The sequence below is a fragment of the Thunnus thynnus genome, chromosome 8 (assembly GCF_963924715.1).
Source record: "Thunnus thynnus chromosome 8, fThuThy2.1, whole genome shotgun sequence".
In the NCBI taxonomy this organism is placed as follows: domain Eukaryota; kingdom Metazoa; phylum Chordata; class Actinopteri; order Scombriformes; family Scombridae; genus Thunnus; species Thunnus thynnus.
The window spans coordinates 6,934,193-6,941,010 of NC_089524.1; the positions used below are offsets into that span (position 1 = coordinate 6,934,193).

The following is a 6,818-nucleotide window of genomic DNA, read 5'->3' on the forward strand; positions in this document are numbered from 1 at the left end:
TGGGTTCACTGACATAAAATCAGTAGCTATTGTCCAACCTCTATTTTACATTCATATTGATGCTGAAGGGAATTAAAGAGGTGGGGTACAAATTTAAATGCTTTAGGAAAGCAACAGATCAAGTAACTGCATGCCTTTAGTTTTGTTGTAGGAACCCGCTGACTCTAAGTTTCTATTTCTTTAAGTTACTGTAAGTTTCAATTGAGTAGAGGCATCTTTTTTTATATTAACTGCCACGTCGCTGTTCAATGCGCTAAGCACAGTCATGGGTTTTTAATGACAATGCTGCTGCAGATTTTGCTGCTTCATTCAGTGCTCGTGGTTGTATTACACAGTGTAATAATGTAAATGATATGGTTAATCAATTTAATGTGTTTGACAGCTCTTGACCAAATAGCCCCTGTGAGGGTTTGGTCCCAAGGTCCTGGATGAATAAAGATATTCAAAAACTGAAAAGAAAATGTAGAAGAGCTGAACATAAATGGAAAGAGTCTCAAGTTCATTGGCTCCACATGAGGAAGTTATTATCTTCATATAATTCACAGATAAAGTAAGAGACTGTCTTACTTTTCTAATCTAGCAAAACTCAAGATTTCTCTTTCATACCATCAACAGTCTAGTGAACCCTCCCCCCCACCTCTGTAGAGAACTGAATCCAACGAGCCCCCAGCCCTCATTTATGCTACAACCCTGCAGGTGTCTAGGGATGAGGAAAGCAACATAATACTGATGTAGACAGGCAAGCACATCAGCATCTGTTGTTTGGTGTCATGACAACAGAGTTTACAAGATTACAGCTCAAATATCAACATCAAATAATCAACAGTAATTGAGTGTGATTAAATAACTGAGGTGAGCAACAAAAGGAAAAGGACTGCAGGTGGAGCTAAATCAAAAAAACAAATCAAACAAATTCTGCTTCTTAACTCCTCAGATCCCAACTGAAGCCTGCTGCTGAGACCAGATAAATGAAACAAAACAAAAACCTGGACAGAGGTTTTTGTCCCTGTAGAAAAACAAAAGTACACACAAACAACTAAACTTTAGGCCTACACTGTGAAAAAAGAAGTTATTTCACAGAAATTTACTGTATTATTTTATAGTTTTTTTAAATCTAAATCTGTTGCTATTCTTTACAAAACAAGGGATCTGTTGAATAAGAAATGTTTGTATATATTGTATTGTTCACTTATAATGCCATATATGTCATATTGTGTTGAGGTCTAGTGTATATAAAACAAATATAGACCCTATAATTAAACTCCAGAAAAGAGCTATTAGAATAATAAATAAAGCTTGCTGCTGTGAATCCACTAATCCATTATTCATAGGGTCCTGCACATTAAAATTTTTGGATTTTGTGTATTTAAAAACATTGGAATTACTTTTTCGAGTTAGGAATAAAAGTCTTCCTATTTGTATTCAACAATTTTTTAAGTTAAGAGAAGGAAATTATAATCTAAGAGGATTGTGTATCTTTGACATATGTTAAGTGAGAACCAATGTAAAATACAGATATGTTTCAGTTTTGGGAGTCAAACTATGGTTTGGTCTTAGTGATGACTTAAAATTGTCTATCTCTCTGTTGAGTTTCAAAAAAGCCTTAAAATGTAAAAAAAAATAAAGGATTATGACATGAAATGATAAAGATGTAAAATAATAATTTTGAGTAAATTATTTCATACTGCTGATATTCTGGGTTATTTTATGGATTGTATAGGATAGGAAAGAAATAAGCCTTGGACTTCAGCCTATTCCTTTTTCGGTCATTGATTGCGTGTTTTTTTTATTGTGTGAAATGGATCGGTATAAACATGTATTATGTTTTTGTCAGTTTCATACCCACACAATTTTTTGTTTTGTTCCTTATTATGTATGACTGAAATTAACTATTCATTCATTCATTCATTCACATGCATCATAGTCAGATAACCTGATTGATTCTTGCATCACAGCTGCATTTCCACTCTATCCTTCATACTAGCTCATGATTAGTGAGCTAGTAGAACTATTGTGAGCACTCATGTGAAATCTGTATTCAGTGTCTGCAGTTGTGTTAAATGTTTTGCAAACCAGAATTCAGATGGCAGAAGTGCATCTGGACAATAGAGAGACATACACACATACACATAATCTAGATAAATTTAAACTATAACCCACAACCGTACACAATGTGTCAATAAAACTTGTCACTTTAGTTCTAGTAACACATTTTGCAGACTGTTGTTATAATTGTACTGTCAGGATCTTGTAGAAAAGTGAAGCAATGCCTTTGGACTTTAAATAAAACAGTGAAGAGGTGGAGACATCATTGGTGGAGGTATAAGTGGAACAGTTTTAGAAGCGTAAGTGTCATTCTGACCAGAGAAGAAGAATAAAAGTTATCTGGGAGACATTTTCCTTTTTCTGTTGACAAACTTGGTGTGTTGAATTTTGATTGGATAACATTCTAAAGTTACATATATTGAACCAACTGGCATGAAGCAAGGAGATTCCCATGGGGAAATCCTGCATTGTCTACTCACTTCATACATACAGAGGAAAAGGGAATCTCCAAATCAACCTGTTAGCAGTTAAAGTAAACAAAGCCTCTCACAGTTTGAATTCAAATAAGGACAACATTGGGCATGGTTAAATAAATGATGAAACAATGTTTACTTTCACAAAAGCAAACTTTAATATCAACTTCACAAACAGGGAAAAAGTCTGAGGGCATCTGCTGGACTGGTGCAGGGACAGAGAGCCAGACTGGGACAGAACCATGACAGTCACTTCATACTGATAGGAGCAGTGTGTAAGATCACTCTGGTGTGTTAACATACATCAGCTTCTCTGGCAACACTGACAAGGTCAAAAGTGTAATTTCCTCTTTTCAAAATCTCACTTTTATAGTTTTATTGTAACATTGTCGTCCCACAGTCCGGACCGCAAAATCCAGATGAAAGAAGATCTTAGCTGCTTAAAATGTTAATATGCTCATCTATATTGATTTTTTTCAATTATTACCATGCGTTCACAAGAAACAAAATTCCCAGCAGTGAGTGCTTTGCAGACTTCTTCCCTTATGACCTTACACCCTTGGATTGGTGTCATAATATCTCTCATACATGGAATTGAAGCGGGTTGATTTCACTCATAAAATCAATATAACAATCGCTCATATAAACATCATTTATTAAACCACTTATTAAATAGCCTAATTCTCTTTACCTTTCACACAATGGTCACAGTATAACCACAGTTTCTATGCTTTTGTGTCAGCTCATTCAGTGTGTAAGAAAGTGCAACTTTCCATAGCCATGCTAAGAAAACGTTTTACTTTCATTAAGCAGTGGTTTGTATGCACCATAGTTGGATGTAAACTGATTAAGCCCTGCATCACAGCAGAATATCCACCATTTTGCAGACTGTTGTTATAATTGTACTGTCAGGATCTTGTAGAAAAGTGAAGCAATGCCTTTGGACTTTAAATAAAACAGTGAAGAGGTGGAGACATCATTGGTGGAGGTATAAGTGAAACGGTTTTAGAAGCGTTAGTGTCATTCTGACCAGAGAAGAAGAGTAACAGTTATCTGGGAGACCTTTTCCTTTTTCTATTGACGAACTGGGTGTGTTGAATTTTGACTGGGTGAGTTTTATTGAAATAATTCTGAAAAAAATGATCCTCAAGGCTGATGTTCAATCTGATGCCTTGAAGGCCATGATATTTTCATTATAATTTATGATAGCTATTTAATAATATTTTGCTTGCATTTGATTCTATTCAGGTTAACTTCTGATCTGTATCATGTCGTCTAATTTCTGTACTGAGGTGTAGGTGTTATCAGACTTTCACTTATGAATGTCTACCACATTTTATGATCCAATATTAAACTTTTTATGGAACTGGAATTTCTTCAAAGATTTTGTCATGTTTTTTTCCAACATTATACAATGTACTGTACAAACTTACAGTAGCCTGAAGTATGTCGGTCTATATTAAAATGAGTAAATTAATTTGGACACATTTTACTGTTGAATAACTCTGAATACAAAATCTAACCTGTTTGTTTGTTTGTTTTTACAGTGTCATTTATTTCACCAATCCTCATTTTCCAATTTTTCAAAATATATATATTTTTACACAATGATAGTGATATAATTAACAATTATATTATAAATGATAATAATTTATATGTATATTCATCCTGACATTACTGCAGGTGAAAAAGATGAGGAGTTGATGGCTTGTTGAACTGTGTATTGCAGGTGTTTACAGCAAGACAGTTGTCATTTCCCATAACTTCCTCTTTTTAAATACAGGTTCACTATATAATAATACTATAAAATATTTCCTGTAATCTGCAGATTTACTCATCATGATGAAGCTTATCCTGTCTCTGACTCTCATCTGAACACTCTCCAGCACAGGTAACCTCACTCACTCTTAAAACAGCATTCTTGCAGGTACCTGTCATGTCAGGTAGTTCATAACTCTACTAATTTTTTTTTTATCTCTGCTGTTTGTCTGCCAGGTACTGACTTGTTTATCATCATCATCATCATCATCGTCATCATTTATGTTTTGTTTTATACCATCTAGTAACCACAGAAATATACAAAATAATATAAAAACACTAAAAAGACTAATTTGCAACAGCAAACATGTTTATAAAGAAACTTCATGCTGTACAGATTTCATTTTTCATCAACATAATGAAGAAACATCTTTTAAGGAGCTATCAAGTTACAAAAAGTTCACGGTCAACATATTAATGTGTTTTTTACTCATGTCAACTAAGTTTTTCTTTATTGGCCACAGAAATGTCCCATGTAACATCATTTTACATAGTGCCGTTCTGTTCTTCTAGAAAGAGAGATAATGCAGGCGTCACCATGACAGAAAACTGTACACCTGAAGGCTGGCATAAACATCATTCTGTCATTGTGTGTTGTAATTTGGGGTTGTCTCTCATCAGATTAACTTTGCATACTGTATCTGTGTTTATATGACAAACAGGATTCATGTTGATTGTTCAACTCACCCTGATTTATTTCATAAATTGCAGCTGAAGCTTTTGAGTGTTGGGTTGGTCATGGGACTGACATAAAGCAACAGACCTTAACTCCATGTAACTCTACTGACCTGTGTGCAACTGTTGCCTATCAAGGTATCTGTACAAAGTACAAAAAGAAATCAGATTTTCCTTAATGTCATTCACTTTTTCAGTTTTAAATGGGATTTCTGCTTTACAGTGTTTGGTCTGTGTTTCACTTTACAGAAAATGAGATTAGGAATGTCACTAAGGACACCACCAGGTTGTGTGTGCCATCCTCCCTTTTCAGTGAAGGAAAACACACATATTCATTCAATATTGGTTTTGATGCTATATCTGCAACTGTTCATGTGTGCAACACAGATGGCTGCAACAATCAAAACATTTCTTGTAAGTAAAGTCTAATGTTGGTCACAGTGAAGAACAATAAGTCACTTTGTGTCTTGTACAGTGTCTACCATGTCTCCTGTTCTGTTTCAGACCCTGGTGTTCAGAAGGAAAACAACCTGCAGTGTTTCACCTGTGATGATCAATCTTTTTCTGTGTGAAACAAGACATTACAGTGTGTGGGAGCGCAGGACCGCTGCATTAATGGGACTGGTGAGCCCTCATGATTATTTTTTGTCTCAAAACATATTATTGCTGCCTTCAAAGTGGCCATTTCCTGCTGATTAAATCTGAAAAACTTTTAAAAACTGTGGTCTAACAATGATTTTCTCATCCACAGTGGTAGATAGTGAAGACAGGGGCGCAGTATTTCGTTCCTTTGGATGTGTCTCTGCAAACCTCTGTAAAGTTGCTTCTCACTTGGAACTCCTGCCTGTTCCTATTCTTGTTAAATTCAGTGTTGCACCAAAATGCTGTGAAAGCAGCTTCTGTAACTCAGACTAGTCTGTCAAACTGAATGTGATTCTTTTGCTGTTTGGACTCATTACTCTTATCATCTATTAGAACAAAGAGTAACTAACAAAGTAGATGTGGTTGGCTTACTCAGACATTACTTTTGCTATCATCCTCTCATTCATTTACACAGTGAGATTTCTTTAACATTTTGAATGTTTCAGCTTGCTAAGTAATTATTTTAATCATAACAGCAGCATCCCATCCCACAAAATGACTGGGCAATCAACAAATTTTGAACTTTAAAGTATTTTGACTGGAATTTTGCTGTATTTGGATTCATATGGACTATATTTTTGCACAAATTACCTCAAACACAATCTCTGTTGTACATTTTTATTTCATTTTTACTTTTCTTGAAACAAGGCACAAATACTTGTGAAAAGTAAAGATGCAATACCAGGAAAAGAAAAATAAAGAACTGTGGATGAAACTGTGGTTTTAAACAAGTGATCTTCTGCTTAGCTTGCGCCTTTATGCAACAATAGGTGTGTGTGTATTAATTTCCTAGTAAGTAAGTCGTTATGTTGTGTAACTTGTTTTTTTAAGAGGAGAGGTGGAAATGAACTTATCTATACTGTGGATGTGGGAAACCAAATAAAGAGTTACTTTGCACTGTCTTGTGTGTGTGTCTATAGCCACTGTAAGAGTATAAAGGGAGAGCACTCCTTGACTTTGGGGGTTCTCATCATGTTGTGATGAGTCCATTATTGCAAGCATTAAAGATATTTCCTTGACAAACTGCAACCTCTCAATGATCTTCATCATATATTGATGGAAACCCTTCTCAATCATTTTTTTAAACTGTGCAAAAAGGTGATGACACACAATATTTGGCTTGTTTGTAGATTAGATTGTTTGTGTGCTTACATTGCCAGAGTA

At 34.9% G+C, this 6,818-nt stretch overlaps 1 long non-coding RNA gene across 1 annotated transcript; it reads left to right on the forward strand.

Moving 5' to 3' along the window:
* Positions 1–5,290: 5,290 nt before the first annotated feature.
* On the forward strand, positions 5,291–6,296 carry LOC137188421 (uncharacterized). The gene is made up of 3 exons (XR_010929399.1): positions 5,291–5,426; positions 5,517–5,636; positions 5,764–6,296. It is a non-coding gene; the product is annotated as an uncharacterized lncRNA (long non-coding RNA).
* The last annotated feature ends 522 nt before the right edge of the window (positions 6,297–6,818 follow it).